We start from the raw sequence: 16,847 nt of genomic DNA, 5'->3' as shown, positions 1-16,847 counted from the left end.
CAGGAATTAGGAGTGGGAGAGTTTGTAGAGAGTCCAATAAAAATTTGTGTTGATAACATGGGAGCAATAAAGTTAGCTGAAGGAACTAATGTCTCTGAAATAACGAAGCACTTTAGACCTAAGTTCCATTATGTGAAGGAATTAGTACAAGAAGGGACAATAATTTTGGAGTATGTTCAGTCGTCAAATAATTTAGCTGATCTCTTGACAAAAATATTATCGGGTGTGAGGACTAAGATGCTCACTCAGAGATTGGGTTTGATTTGAATATTTTTGTTTGTGACTGTACTTTGACTGTGATTTGAATGTACTGTTTTTTTTTTAACGTGTAAATTTTGTTCAATTACTGTATGTAATTTATCAGCTGATTTAAATGATTGAGGGGAGGTGTTGGAAGTTGCGATCATATGATATCAGCTGCGATTATACCGATGGGTACACCATCTAGCGGCAAGTATAGGAATTGCATAGTCGCTACTGGTATCTATTTACTTTTGTAGAGAGGTAAATATAAATAAAGCATTGTTGGTTGTGCTCTTGTCAAGCAAAGGTGGTGTATTTATTTTTACTGATTCCCTGTCCCAGGAGTGCATTTCTGGTAATATATTGGGCGAGTTTATACCAAGAATCACGCTCTGCTAACAAAAAACACTTCACCCGGCATAAATTATTAGATCTTTGTAATCGCACACGTCAAGTCGCCCTCTCAATGTATTCTTTTCTCATAGATCTGAAATAGAGATTTATAATGTAAACATTGCGAAAAGGTCACATGTATTATCACAACTTTGCTAATAATGACGACCTATTGCAACAGAATTCACATGAAAACAATTTATGTATTCATTTATCATGTAAATAACATAAAATACTTACCTCAAAGCCTTTACATTTCGTATTTCAGCCGATGTTTACTTGTCACAGCTCATGAGGTACTCCATCATGATGAGAGAATCTACTTCGGGCAGATTTCCGGACTCCGCACGAATATATCCAGCTTCCATGCCGATAATTATCTTAAGTGTAAAATAAAAACAGATAGCGTACTTCTTTAAACTTGTACTACAGCGCAGGAGATGTTTATCTCAAGGTAAATCCACTTTCCAGCGTCTCGAACTGATAAACACTTTGTTATGCCTGGTTACCATGCCACGGAACGGCATATATGACGTCACGCGTTGTTCGGTAAACTTATCTTTCGTATTGCCGCCGAGTGGTGCATTTTGTTTTTCTTTTGTTTTTTTTTTGTGTTCGCCGTAAGAGGGCAAAATGTTCCTTTTTTTGATCCTCGAGACGAGGATAGTTGTTAGGTCATGTTGGGTCATGTTAGGTTGTTAGTGGTTGTTAGTGGTTGTTAGCAAGTAGCGGCAAGTAGCAGCAGCAAGTAGTAAGACGGAACGGGTGTGGGTGCTTCGAATATCGAGGAGAACCTGCCTTGGAGGCCACGCGCCAGCTCGCCAAGGCAATGAAGCCTCCGAATATCCGTAAGTACCATTCGGCGGCATTATAAATTTGATACAGTCCACTATTCACCCTTGAGTATTAAACATTTTTTGGTCCTTCGGTCCGGATTTAGACTTACCGAATCGCATATTTGTTGGGTGGACCCATTAGGTGAATCCACAACGTAATCATTTTGTTGGTTATCATAATTGAAATCATTATTTGTCGTGGCGAGTGCTTGGGGAAATATTTGTTCCTTTTTGTTTTATTGGTATTTTTGCTATTATTTGGTAGTTTTCTTTGGATTTATGTCAGGCATTTCCATTTGTGTAGCATTGTTTCATATTCATTTGAGTGAAGTTGATTTATCATGTCCGATAAAGAGAAGAGTAATAGGCTTCTGAGGAGATTTCGATTAACTAAATCTAAATTTGAAGAGAACATACGTGTCATTGAAAAGTTACACGAAATATCCATGACGGTCGAAGGCAACGCGGTAGATGAAGACCTTTTTGAGAGTAGGTTTTTGCTACTCGATGATCAGTATAAGTTGAATTATCGGATCAATTGCGGGAAATGACAATTGAATTAGAGGTAGAAAAGGAAGAGGCACCACAGTTAAAGGCATTCGATAAGGTAGAAGGCTACTACCACGAAATACGAGCTGTGGCAAGACATGTTCTGATTCGGGAGGTACCTGCAGCGTCAAATAGAGCCTCTTCGAATGAATCCGACGATAGAACGGTACATTTACCCAAAATTACGCTGCCTTCCTTCGATGGGAAAATTGAGAATTTCAAGCAGTTTTTTGATGTGTTCAGTAGTCTTGTTCACCTAAACATTAAATTAGCTGACATTGAAAAATTCCATTATCTGAGGCCTGTAACTTCGTTTTCTCCCGAGTTGGGAGAAAATAGACTCGTGAAGCACCAGTTTCATCCAACTGAAGTCCGTAACTCGTTTCTCCCGGTAACGGAGAAAACTTTCTCCCAGTAACGGAGAAAGTGTTTCTCCTGGAGAGTATCTTTCTCCCGACTGAAGTCCTTAACGCGATTTGGAGAAACTGACGCACCCTGGACGGGTGCTTCGGAGTCACCCGCCCGGGACCCACCGATTCATTTTCTTCCTAGGAGGAAACGAGGAAAATAGCAATGGCGGACCGTTGCGGATGATCGTACTGCGGTTCTATTAGCATACTCTTATATATTTTTTACGTATTTGTGCCAAAATAGAACACGAAAATGCATTCTTCAAGTTAGGCAGGCAACGTATGTAGTGTAATTAGTGACAAGAATAGAAATTTTTGTGTGGCTGCATTTGCAAGGAAACTATGTGCAGTGAACTTTCATTGTGCCTCTAGTATAATTGAACAAAATTTGTGTCCTTAGTGTACCCCTTAGTGAATTGATTGCATATAGACGATGAAGTAAAGAGTGAAGTGTGTTGTGAATGTAACATCTTCGACGAAATTATTTCGTACGTATATAACTTAGGCTACGAATCAACCGTATACATTTCGATGAAAGGTATGTAACTATTGCGAAGGGGATATGTTTCATATTTGAACTAGTTGTACTTTAGGGATTCATCGAACGCCTGTTAATGTTCATCCGTTTGTTCGCTTCTAAGTTCTGTTTGATTTTATTACGTATTGCATTTATTACCAATTCCCAATTCGTTGTGAGATTGTGAGCTTTTGGCAGTGTTTACATTTCACGCATTTCGTTGCGTTGTTGTTTGTTTTGGTCATATCTTGGTTACGGTGAGAGTGATAGTGAAATTCGAAGTTTGTTGGTGTTACAACTGGGGCCTTATTCACGAAGGCCTCGATTTTGTCGAATCCTCAACAATGTCGAGACGGTGACGTTCAAGCCTCGACGTTTCCGTAAGTTGCAATTCACGAAGCTTATTGTCGCCGTTTCGAGGCCGCGCCAGACGGAAAAAATTTCGAGGCGACGTAGGCGTCGACAATTATTTCGAGTCTTGTTGATCCTCGATTTACAACGAGTGCAACTGCAGCTGGCATATTTAGAAGTTCGTAGTTCAATAGTTGACGTACGTACGACGGTGATCACGGTCTTATTTCATATATTTAAGAAGGTAAAATAGGTATAATTATACGTATAGTTGTATAATTTTATAATATGATTATTACAAAAACCGAAGCTTCAAACGGTTGTTTCGTGAGCTATCACCTGTGAACTAGCCTTCCAGTGATTTTCTATGAAGAATCGTGGTTAAATATTCGCCACCACGAGTCACAATAGAACTATATTTTATAGCGGATTTCAGAGCCCCTAAATTTTTGAGGATAGGCAATACTCATGAACTCCTGGTGACTGATTTTGGGTTGTGTTCGCTCGTGTTGATTCTGTGATTATTATTAGGGATCGTGTTCTTCATTCTGTTGTATGTTAGCTCTGTTTTCTGCTGTCGGTGATTTATGTAGCTATGCTGGAAAAGAGGAAAATCTCTGTTGTATAATTAAGAAAATGAACTACTTAATTGAGGCTTATTTTTTTACCTACACGCTTGCTCGCCAACATCGGAGCAACTTTTAGATGTAAATGAATGTGTTTGTATTTAACAGTGCGTGGTTATTCTCTTCGAACTTCATGATTTATGGAGTACCAAGCACGTTATACGTATATATGGGTAGTATGATATCATAATTTTACAAATTGTGTTCATAATATTTGTTCATGATATTGTGCATAGCCTTTCATTTCATTGGTACTATCTTGTGATACCGTGTGGACTATAAATTATTGTTTTCATTGTGTATCAATTTCCCGATGTTGCATTTTTTATGACCGTGTACCATATGATAAATCCTACTTATAGTGTTTACGTTTCACTGACACTTTCCTAAGCTATTAAGGGACGATAATCGTGAGATATTTTTGCGTCACCCGTAGGTATTTCTAAGGCTTTATATTAATTTCGCTGGAGTGTTATTGATACGAATACCCTTACATACTAAGAGGTTTTTACTAAAGATTAAGATTCGCAAGATTAGAGAGTAAGTACCACTCTTTTGAATTATGAAACAGAAATCATTATACAGTATAAATGTTAGCACAGGTTTTTAATGAATATTTTATTTGATAAGAATGTAATCAATGCACTCGGTGCATTTAATATATAAATATGAGCTTTGTTTTGAATGGTATATGATCTGACTTATCATTAGAATCAGAACTTAGATTTAGCACAAGAAAAACAAAGATATTGAAGCACTATGTAAGAGGGATAGGTTACAGGATGCATCAATAGCCAAGTAAGAATATTGTTTGGGTGACATCATGTAATATAAGTGATGGTTTTATTTGTTTTTGAATGCTTAGATGATAAATTGATAGTCAATTATGAATAATAAGTTTTTGTTCTAAATGATAAGTGTTCTTGCATGACATGCATATTGATAATTTTTTCATGCTCCTATCTATTGCAAACTTATGAGAAGGCTCAGGGGCGGATCCAGGATTTCTTTCTGGGAGGGGCACAAGCAAGACCGTATCCAGGATTTTATTCAGGGGGGGCACAAGGATACCTTGTTATACAAAACGAACGAAATGATAATGGGGCCGTATTAAAAATCTAGCATATTTTCAAGGGTTTGGGGGGGGGGGCACGTGCCCCCCCCTGGATCCGCCTATGAGAAGGCTAAAAGTAATGATGATACATTCAAAGTTGATTAAACATTTATAACCACCCTTCATGAACCTCTGTAGCAAATAATGGATGATGATAAAACCTTAATTTAGCTAAGGAAGAGAAGAAATTTAAGGAATAGATGGGTATATGTTAGAGATGGGTCGAATAGCAAATTTCTCGAATTCGATTATCGAATTCGAATATTAAATCATTGCTCGAATATTCGAATACCTCGAATACTAAATGATGAATGCTGGTATGTTTGACTCGGTTGCCTATGCAGCAGGCAACACAAGATTTTGGGAAGTAATTTTGATTTCCTTTAAATGATTCGAACAGGAATTTAGCTGATTAATGAATATTTTAATTTTATGGAAACAATTGGGCATATAATTAATTCAACTAACATCGCTTTACCCTCACTCCTGCTGCCAAGTGCTAGCTGACAATCTGAGGCATTTTGCAAAATACAAGCTCTTTTCCACCGGATTTTCTTCAATTATTTTCAGTCCATCTTTGGGAGTTCTCACGAGATAAGAATATGAATTGGAATTGCTATCAGGGAGAAACCAAATATTCTGAGAAAATATCCCTTTGTCTGGGACTGTACCAATAAAGATTTATAGCACCACTTATAAAATGTAACTTGATATATGTTTTCGGAAAAAAATACCGTATCAACTTCCGAGAAGCTCTGCTGCTCATATCGAGTTTCGCCAGAATGCTAAGTCTCCGTCGTTTTTTGACATTTATTTCTTTGCGTAAAATGCTTAAATAAACTCAGAAATACGTCGTGTTTGGTCTTATTCTTTTTTAAATTACGCGCACATTACTAATATTTTAATTCAATAAAGGTGTAACATCAATTGACGAAAGTCATTCTTAGACACCTTTTGTGCTAATAGATGAGTCATGCAGCGGTTGACCTCCACAGAAATGGGGAACTTCGAAGCTGGTAGGAAAAAAAGGTCAGTGGGGGAGAAAAGGGAGTGCCCGAAAGACGTTTCTATTGTTCTCGTGTAACTTGGTATTTTTTCGAAGCTAAGGTCTTCGTAATATGATCCCTGCGCGAGCTGTGACCTTTTTTTATTTCGAAGAAGAGGAAAGCCTCAGAGGGGGGGCTAGTGCTGAATGGAGAGGGATACCGGATCTTGGGAAATGCGCTAATGTAAGTATCCCACGGTACTCACACAGCTGTTGACCTCCAGAAATGGGGAACTTCGAAGCAGGTAGCCAGAAAAAGGTCAGTGGGTGAGAAAAGGGGAGAGGGTGTGAAACACGTTTTTATTGTTCTCGTAACTCGATATTTTTTTCGAAGCAGGGGTCTTCGTAATGCGATCCCTGCGCGATCTGGGACCTTTTGTTTGATTTCGGAGAAGAGGAAAGCGTCAGAGTGGGTGAGGCAAGTTCTGGATGAAGGGGGATAGCGGATCGTGGGAAATGCCCTAAGGTTGTTATCCCACGGCACTGAGGTTCTCCTGGTGGGGGGAATCGGGGATTTTCGGATATTTTCACCCGACCATTTTCGGTTCCCCTCGTCGAACTCTTTTCACCGCTAAAATCCACGAATTTGATGTAATTCGTCTACTTGCGTAAAACGGCGCTGCGAGCAATAAAAATGACTACAGTTCTCTACATTTTTCCGAGTCAACTACCAACGACGTGCGTGCGACAGTGTATGACGCGAAATTCAAAGTATTCGAGGCGGTACTTTTCGCATAACTATTCGAAACCTCGAATATCGAATACTTTCTAATATTCGAGGTATTCGAGTATTCGCGGATACTATTCGCACATCTCTAGTATATGTACCTTTTGAAATGCCTGATGAAGCTTTTATGTGGATGTATATACTATCAAAGAAATTTTAAGCTTCTTTTTAATTTCTGATGCAACTACATTTTTTAATGTAAGCAAATCAATATTCTTTATGAAGTAGGTACTTTGCACTTTCCACTTTCGTGGCCACTTCATATCAAAAGTCAGCTGGCAGTGACAGTTATTTAGGTTGGAGCCAAAGTTCGTTAAGATGCTTTATGTATGAGTTGACTGAAGCTATTAACTTCTTTAATATGGTTGCCAATTGGCTACCTTTCTTACTGAGAGTCAGAGGAAAGAAGGGAGATGAGTTGAGAGTTAGTTCAAATACTTTGATGATCTTGTAAAAATTATTTAATGAGCAAATTAACCAGGATCATTGTGCCAGTGTAAAGTCATATGAGATACATGTTTTCAAAGTGTAAGGAGGTAGAAACTGCTGTTAAAGCATGTTAATGTAATTTATGTTGAGTAGATTAAAGTAGTCTCATAAAATTTGCCTTTAACAATTCATACTTTGAAAATTATGTTAACTCCTTCCTCTATCTAGATTTGAAAAAAATAACACCATGATAAATTTTGTGTGCCACACTTTTTTTACAGAAATTATAGAGTATCTAGGTTCCCTGGAGTATTTGGCTTTGTTGATGGAACTAGTATTTCTATAAGAGCTCCTTCTACATACTGACACATATGTAAATAGAAGGGGATACCATTCAATAAATAACCTGATTGAAAACATTTAGTTAATCTTTGTATGCCTAGTTCATTACTGGATTAATTCATTATATAGATAATTTTTTTCACTTGAATAAAATGAGTGTTCACCTTTCTATAAATATGTGATATAGACTTCATGATACTAAATTGTGTCTCAAGATTCTCTTGAAGCTCTCATGATTCATATGTCTGGGGCCATAGTGAAGCTCGGGATGAAATGAGAAGGCTATTGGAGAGCGGTGTTAGGTCAGTAATATCAATTGATTAAGTCTTGATAATAAATGATTATTTCAACCAATTCATACATAAAAATAATAAGAGTGATATAGTTCTAACAGTACTATGGACAGACAACTATTAAATTGCTGCTTTTAGTACCGCCTTTTGTAAAGGATGAAGTTAATTTTGCATCAAGAACACAAAGGTCGACTCTGCAAAGCTCGATCCACTGTTGAGAGGTGTATTGGAGCAATTCAAAATCGCTTTAGATGTCTTTTAAAACACCATAATTTGCACTATAGCTCTACTCTAAGGTTGGTAGAATAATAACAGCATCTTGCATACTACATAACAAATGTGTGAGAGGAGGTGTATCTTTCCCTCAGCATATACAGGAACACGATAAACCCCTCCCTACTCCTTATCCTCCTGTTATCCAAGAAATAGAGTTAATTCATGAGGCACAATGGGTGGAAGAGAATAATATTGTGGATTGTTAGTTAAACCATACTTAACAATATTTTACAAGGGATATTTATTAGTTTTTCATGCATTGCATTTACATAGTTTTCTTTAGGACAATAGACACATATAAGAAAATTACTATAAAGTTTATTTCATGAAATCTTGAGCCTGATGCCCCTATAGCCATTAAAATATGCCATCATGTAATTATGAAAACTTACCAAAGGGTTTAGAAAACACTTTTGAGAAATACTTGTAATATACAGGTATGCTGATGAAGTCATAAAACTACACCCATGTCTCGTGTAGCGCAAGGGATGCGTTCCTTGGGGTCTTTGCGCTATACGAATTTGCGTTATACGAGAGCATTTTAACATTGGGAAGATAGGGATGCGTTCCTGGTAGCATAGGTCTCGAGTATTGAATTTCCTCTAAAACATCTAATTCCCATAAAAAGCCATATAAAACATTATTTATATAAATTTTTATAGTTTAAAACATCTTTAAATATAGTATGCACGCATTCGAAGACTTTTATTCACGTTAAAAAAAATTCTTACGTGCTTTTGAAATTCCCTCCTGTCGTGCGGGTGGGCTAACATCTGCTATCTCAGGGGATCGTAATGCGTTGCCGGCAGTTGACGATTTTTCAAACTAGTCTAAAAACAACTATTGCGTCACCCAGGCCCTTTTGTCGCTCATCGAAATGACAGGAAAATGCTACTTTGAATGCCATTTCATAGCTAGCGGAGTTTATGAATGATAAATCATTTTAATTTGAAGTCCTCTGAGTCATTAGCAGCTAAGTGAAACAGTCTTTAAATGCCTTGAAACCTGACCCAGGTTTTCCTTCCCTGAAAATGAATGAACGAGATTGCATTCTTTTCCAAAACAATATCGTCTCGTCAACACTAAAAACTGGTTAAGGGGGAAAGGAGCCACTTTCAATTACAGCTTGGAGTTCATCAGAAAATGTTGCGGTGACTGCGCTATCCACACTTAGATTAACACCTGATATCGCCGCACTGAAAATACCTGCTTGCCGTTTAAATTCTGGAACCAACCGGAGCTTTCACTTAATGTCTCGGAGCGATTACCACTCTCGTCTTTTTGTACTGATTCACCATGAACTTTCCGTATGTGTAGACCGCTTGGTTGAAGTTGGTGCGGCTGAGGTCACTGATGTTTTAACTTCGTCTTTATTCAGAATAAGGCATCGTGCGTTTAAATTTCCGCGCAATATCGCTTTGACGCTCTCCATTTTCAAAGCTATTGACCTCTTTCAATTCCTCTTCTAGGTTTATAGTTTCTGATAAATTCTTGATTTTTCTACACGCATTCCTATTTTTTGCCATATTCTCTTGGTTTTTACTCTGTATGGCTCTATCCACTGCTGAACTGTATTCCTGAGACGCAGAATGCCTACGACTGCGGGGAGGGAACGAAGCCATTGTGTTTGAGACACTATAGCGGACCCTTTTATGTGTTGATGCTATTCATGCGCAACTCGGCCACCGCTCCATTTCTCCGCCGTGAATACCGATGACCTTGAAAGCTTTAGCGTAGACCCTCTACCTGGAAGTCAACCGCCCGATAACCTGTAACGGAGAATATACGTCTCCAACCGTATTGCTGAAAAAAATCATTTCAACTAGCCCTTCGCATAATTAACGATCTAAATTATTTATTATCATTCTGTTAAGGAGACGGGATAAATTACTTCGGTAGGCCGGCTACCTGGACCCAATGACGAGTAATACTTTTGGCCATGGCATAGCAATGGATTTCGATTAATATATAAACAAAAAAGAAGATTTGAGGCAAGCAATAATATTAATATGCGTAAAATGATAGAAATTTCGTGTGTACTTAGCGCAAGTTCACGTTTTATCATGAGAGCGTTCAAGATTTTTGATTAGGCTGCACTGCGTTGCAATATTTCCCCGCGAATTTGTGCTATATCGAAATTGCGCTATACGAGACATGGGTGTAACAGAATAGTCATACCAGGGTAAGGTGCTATCATTATTATTAGATCATTAAGACGCTATCTATTTGCAGAAATTGGGATTGATAATGTTAACAATACACCATTTGCATAAATAATATTTCATTGAAGCAAATGATATATTTACAAATGAAATCATGTTTGCCCTCCTCTGGGTATGTATGTGATAAAAAAATCAATAATTTAGCCTTGCATTATTAAAAGATGAATGTAAATTTCAATGTTATGACATGAATTTATAATGACATATATTTAAACAATCTTCTACACTCATTTATCTTTTTTCCACGTGCTGGTAGATTAATTATTTATGGGCCACTCAGTTACTATCATCAATTCAAGTTGAAAACTGTGAGGGCCCCTCAGAAGAATAGCATACTTCTTCACTCACCAAAGCTAGGAGCAATTTGTGATGAAGAATCATATTTGATGCCTACTTATTACTTCAATTGGGCTTGACTATCTGAGTTTGTAGAGAAGTGCAAGTGTCCCAGCTCAAGTGAAGAAAGATGGTCCCTTCCCACCTCCTCACTAGAGGTTGAAATATGGTGGACTAAGGGTATCATATACAACATCCCACACCAAGGCCCCAGTTAAATATTTCACTGCTCACAGAATCTCTCTTCCCTGTTGAGGATTTTATTGATATTCTATATTCGACCCTGCTCCCGGCATAATCTTTTACCTTGGAATGCTTTAAAATAGTTATTTTAATGGGAACAAAATGTGGTGGAGGGATTTCATTTTATTAAGTTGGATGCATTACATTCAATATTGAATTAGTATCCTAAACTTGTCACTGACATCCTATTCTATGCGGCAGGCCATCATAATATATTGTAACCCACCTTGCCGTCGTCCGTCCGGGTTCACTTTCTGAGGGGTGGGGGAGGATGGTTTGGAGGGATTGCTCAAGGTGAGCGGGCCGTGGTTCGATGGCTAGGGGAAATGGAGGGATGGGGAAAGAAATGGAAAGATATTTGGGGTAGGTTCACTTGCTGAATGGAGGCTGGAGCGTACGAAATAATGAAAGCTTACGTAACCGTTTACAATTCCAACACGTTTAATGAGCACTTCAATTGGAAAATGTTTCACAAAATACATAAATGAATTAATCTTTGAATAACACAAATTAAATTACTGCTACTGGCCAGTTATGAACCTAATAACATTAATTAACAAATGACAGAAAATAAAATAAACCCTGATTACAATTGTTGGCGTGAAATATTATAAAAATGCTTGAAAAATGACAAACGCCAATTTCAAATAAACTCTTATTGTCGTACAAACTACCATTAATCATTCACACACACACACGGGGACAAGGGGGAACTCAAAAAAATATATATATAAAAATGTACGGGAAAATATCACTGTTCTTCTTCTCTTGAACGGAAGGAAGAGGGGAATGGTGAGTGGGGCTCTTCTGATTCTGTTGAAAATTTGGGGATATTGGTGGCTAGAGTACTTATCACTCTCGCTGATCTGCTGGTGGAGAAGATTTCCTCGGCTGGCTCGATACTGCGACTAGTATTGCTGTGGGATGAGAGAACTCCTGTGTTGGCGCCGTGGATTGACGTCTTCTGCTGCGCGTGCTCGGAAGATACCGTCTTGTCTCCTCTTTCCAAAGTCACCGCCGTTTAATACTCGCGTCTTTTTCCACGCTGGGCTGCCTCTCTCTCTTTCTCTCTCCTTACAGAATGGGATGGTTGGTTGAGCAGAGCCTCCGGCCGATATCTCCAGTAGTGTCCAGTAGAATGATCCTTGCATGTTGTCCGCATTTCGCTTATATAGCCACTTTCTGGGAGGGGGATGGGTGAGCGGAAAAACCCCGGGCATCGGGTTTTTTGGCTATTCTTCCGTAGGGGAGGAGGGGTGGTTTCTGTGGAGGGCGGGGTTGGAGGATTTCATCATCTCCGTACGCAGGTGTTCCGGCTTCACAGTGAAATGGGGAGAAACCTGCTACGTATCACGTAGGCACCGGAACTTTCCACTACGTAGACGGGAGAATTGTGGGAGGGATGGGGGACGGGAAAATACAAAATCTGGTCATTCATTCATCACTTTACATTCACACAAAATTACATGATCATTTACATAACATAAAAAAACACTTTACAATATTTATTAGACCCTTCATAATTTACGCAAGCCTTCTCTACCTCGTAAATGCCTCTTTACTTCACCATGTACCTAGCCAAACGGCAACGGCTACAATATATACTGATATTTCTTTCATCGTGTCTGCCAAACTAGTAACAGCTGTAACCTTTGCCTTTCTGTGCTGTGCCCTTTCCTTTGATGTCAAACCCATTATAATTTGAAAAATCATCTGTAAAATAAAAGCCTTGTTCTACAATAATCTGAAATCTTTCATGCAATTATTACCCCCAGTACCTTAAAAAATCGTTATAATGCCATGTATTTTCTAATATCTCAATCATGGATTGTTCTTGGATTATGCATTGATACAAGAATACATGATAATATTAACTAATGGTTGTTCATGAGTTGTAAGGCAACATGGCTATATTTCTATTGAAATAGCAGTCGAGTAATTAGGGATATTTTTGTCCCCTATTTACCTACTATATCTGTAATTAATATTTTCTACAAGGTGTAGATAGCTCCTTAAGCAAGGAATTCCTTTCTCTGGCCCTTGATATCACACTTGGAGGATTTGGGTAAGGAGGGGCTGTATGGGAATGATTCTCTTCTGCTGGGAACATTTTTAAGGTTGAAGCCAATGGTTATATTTCAGTGTGCTTTGTAATTGTATTTGCAACTGCTTATACATATATGGCTTAGGATGAATTCAAAATTTACAGGGATTTGGAAAGGAAGTTGATGGGATTCAGTTGATACCACAAATATTTCTAAGGAGTTAATTGGAACTGCAACTGGGTGCTCCCATATGAGGTATCTCCCTCTGCTGATGCTAGAAGTGCCTTTAGGAGGCTCATACTCTTGTCACTCGATCGACTCTTACCGTATAAAATGCATTAATTAATGTGCATTTAATAAATGTTTAGCTAATTTTAGCTTTAATGAACTAGGTTGCAACTATCATATGATATCACTACTTCTTATTCTGTATAATATATTGGTAATAAGGTCCACATATATACCTAAAACCTTCTGGAAGAACTTATTACATTACTTTGCATTTGAGGAAATTTTTTTATGCTTGTAATACACCATGTTATGGTAAAGTTCGCAATAATTATCAAGACTTGGGGTGAGAATGTTGAATAACACGCATCATTTTATTATATGTATTAGAAAAAATGTACGTCGATACTAGTTTAAAATAACTACCCATTTTATTATATTTGAAACAATTAACCATTTACCCAAAATCTATGAAAATGTGTTTCAATTGGTTTCCTTAATCATTGAATATCAGTGAAAAAGCATTCAAACTTACTTCTACTTACTACTTACTCGACGGCTTATCATTGTCGAGGCAACATATCCGATTTGTTCCTGAATAAGGCCCCAGGTGGCTGTGTATGACTAGGTATTTTCTTGACTTTATTATGACTTGTTTTCCTGCGCCTGTCCCTCCCAAGTCATAAGACCTATCGGCCAGGTATCTCGGGAGAGAGCTTAGTTCTTTCCTGCTTTCCTCAGATTTAATATCCCTGCCATTTCGCGACAAGAATTTTCTATATTCATCCTAAAAGTAAAAACACCAGTTGAGAACTAAGCATGACATGTTTACACAGGTCAGCTTTTCTTCCTCTGCAGCACCTACCTTTGGCAAATGCGATGGACGTCTTTGACATTTTCTTTTTACCTACACTGCGTGGGTACAATGACAAATTCTTGGCCTTTTCTTCCTCATACGTCCCAATTAGAAGGGCATTTCCCAATGCGGCCTTTTTACTTGTTTCATTCATAGCAGCAACGCTGCCCTCTTCAATGTTACATCTGGAGCCCTTCGACAAGTAAATAAAAGATTAAATGTGAACAGATATATTAATAGATGCTCTGGTGTCAATCCTTACAATTTAAACCTTGCCAGTATTTACGCAATGGAAGTTGGTATTTCATTTCGTGCAACATAATTGTGCACCAATTCATACAAATGCTTTTAAAGTATTTTGAAGCCGTTAAAATTATGTTTAGAGGCAAAATTCTATCATTTATGTTGGAAAATATGTAGTAATGCCATAGTGCATTGTTTTTATTCAATAATATTCTGAGAGTACAATAAACCTTATTGCGATATCCCTAGCTGTAGGATTAAAATAATCTCTTATCGTTGATACACTAGGTCTGAGGCATGGGATTAGCCAATCCATTTCTAAAGATTGACAAAGGAAGTAGGTTTTTCATTTCGTGCAACATTATTGTGCACCAATTCATACAAATGCTCTAAGGATGTGGCCAATGGTGGACCTACAATGATAGATTTCTTACCTTGGACCTCTTCTTCCCCGGTGTGTGCTCAGATGTGCCTGCTGTTACACCTCCACTCGTGGTGGCAGGCTCCTTTGATGTTTCTGCAAAAATTGACATTCAAAAATGAAAGGTTAGGTAAAGATCAGATGTTTTATACTATTGTAATATAAAAGATATATTTAAGTGCAAAATGTAAAACTCGACCCATCAGTTCCACCGATCACCTTAGAACATACAAAGAATTAGAGCTATGTTGATTTGTGAATGGTTTTTAGGAGGAAAAATCTGAGAATAAAAAAATACTTTCATGTAGCAATTAGTGGCAAACTAACTAATAATATCAACGTGGGCAAAATGTCTTCTATATATCTCATTGATTGTTTCCAAATGCTTCAATCCCTAACACAATTATGTATGTACTCATTTTCCACCCTGCTTAAAACTTTACCCCATATTAGGGTCGGTCATCAAACAACTTTTTTCGAAAGTCAAAGTTCGACATATTGCAAAATGTAGCCCGAGGTACCAAATGAACTGAGAAAAAATTTTGTTCATGTAGATTGACATCCTACGGTTGCACCAGGGCCGTTTATGTTGAGTGTAGGCAACCCGCAACACATTCCCTCTTTTTACGCTATTTCGGCGATAAATGTCGTGATTTTAATGGTTTTTTCAGCCGATTCTGCACCTGTCATGTATGAAACAGTCGAGGTAAGCAACATAGGTCGAATAATCACGTTTTTAATACAATCACCGGTATTAAAATGCAAAGAAACGTAAAAAACTTTGAAATTTTCTTAATTAATGGTATATATTTTAATTTAGTGTACTCGTATGGGCATGATCGCGCTAATATGACCCTACCGTTTATACAGAACAACATTTTCCCCTCTCCCATCCTAGAGTAAGGATCTCCTCATCTCCCTATGGCCCGCCTATGAACTGATATAAATGCACTGCTCAGGGATGTGAAAAGCCCTGATGCCTTCATCTGACGAATGGGTCTTTCTTGCCTGCAATATCCTTTGGAAGGCTACTCTTCGCACTTCGGCCCTTTCATCATTCACCAATGAGGATGTTTTCTGGATGAGCGAAGAACGCTTTGCTCTGGATGAATTTCTCAAGAACTGTACTTTTTACGGAATTGTCTTATTCTCTTAAGCATTTCCCAGATATGTTCTGCTTCTGTAATCTTCCAATTTTTCTTTATTGTGAACCACATCATAGTCTCGGTTTCATCATAGTCTCGGTTATTGAATTTAAAGCCACTGTTGGTCGTCTTGTTTCTATGTAAACGCGGATCACTCTGTTGCCCGTCTTTCCCCATCTGCTGTTATTCATTTCCCCATTGTCGCGATCAGCCAGCTCTTGTGGAATGTATCCCCTGGAATTACCACGAGCCATGTCCAGCGAATAATTTTGGTATTTGCTGATGAGAGATGAATTTAGTTCAGGTTCAGGTAGACCAAGATCAATCGTCTGAAATTTCAATTCACAGGTCTTTAGTTGGCGACCAATTTCCCGTCGTTGTGTGGCATTTTTTTAGTGTTCTCCCCCCCCCCCCCCCAAAATTTCTGGTACCCCCCCCCCAGAAATTCCTCGAACTTCCTCCGAACTTATCCGCAGAACTTTTCGCGCAAAGGATTTTTCGCGCAAAAGGCCCCTGTAGCAAAATGCCCTTTCTCGCAAAATCCTGTCTCTGCAAAATCCTGTCTCTGGAAACCCTGCCTCTGGAAACTCAGCCGCTGGAATCAGCCTCTGAAACAGCCCCGAACCAACCTACCTGCAATTAGTGATGAGCGATATATCGCTAACTGTGATTGAATCACCGTTACTGAAAAGTAGCAGTCACTGTCGGTGATTCAATATTCGAAATCACCGTGATCGGTGATTCGGTGATTCAATCACTGGATTCGGTGATGATAGCGCTGGCTACTAACAAGTGATATGCGATATATCGCCACCTGTGATTGAATAGAAGTAGCCGATCACTGCCGGTGATTGAATCACCGAATGCTCGAAATCACTGCCGGTGACTAAATCACCAAATACTCGAAATCACTGCGACTGTGAATACGGTGAAGTTAGCTTCGGCAGCTACCATGAT

The 16,847-nt window shown here is 38.4% G+C and overlaps 2 long non-coding RNA genes across 2 annotated transcripts; both read right to left on the bottom strand.

The window, feature by feature from the left end:
- Positions 1–402: 402 nt before the first annotated feature.
- LOC124169141 lies at positions 403–1,128 on the bottom strand. Its single transcript, XR_006867037.1, has 2 exons — positions 877–1,128; positions 403–730 (listed from the first exon to the last, which is right to left on the bottom strand). It is a non-coding gene; the product is annotated as an uncharacterized LOC124169141 (long non-coding RNA).
- Positions 1,129–12,003: 10,875 nt separating this feature from the next.
- LOC124169189 lies at positions 12,004–14,895 on the bottom strand. The gene is made up of 2 exons (XR_006867050.1): positions 14,759–14,895; positions 12,004–14,274 (listed from the first exon to the last, which is right to left on the bottom strand). It is a non-coding gene; the product is annotated as an uncharacterized LOC124169189 (long non-coding RNA).
- Positions 14,896–16,847: the final 1,952 nt, after the last annotated feature.

The sequence above is a fragment of the Ischnura elegans genome, chromosome 12 (genome assembly GCF_921293095.1).
Source record: "Ischnura elegans chromosome 12, ioIscEleg1.1, whole genome shotgun sequence".
NCBI classification, from domain to species: Eukaryota; Metazoa; Arthropoda; class Insecta; order Odonata; family Coenagrionidae; genus Ischnura; species Ischnura elegans.
The sequence above is the reverse complement of the archived record's forward strand: the minus strand, read 5'-3'. Positions and strand labels throughout refer to the sequence as shown.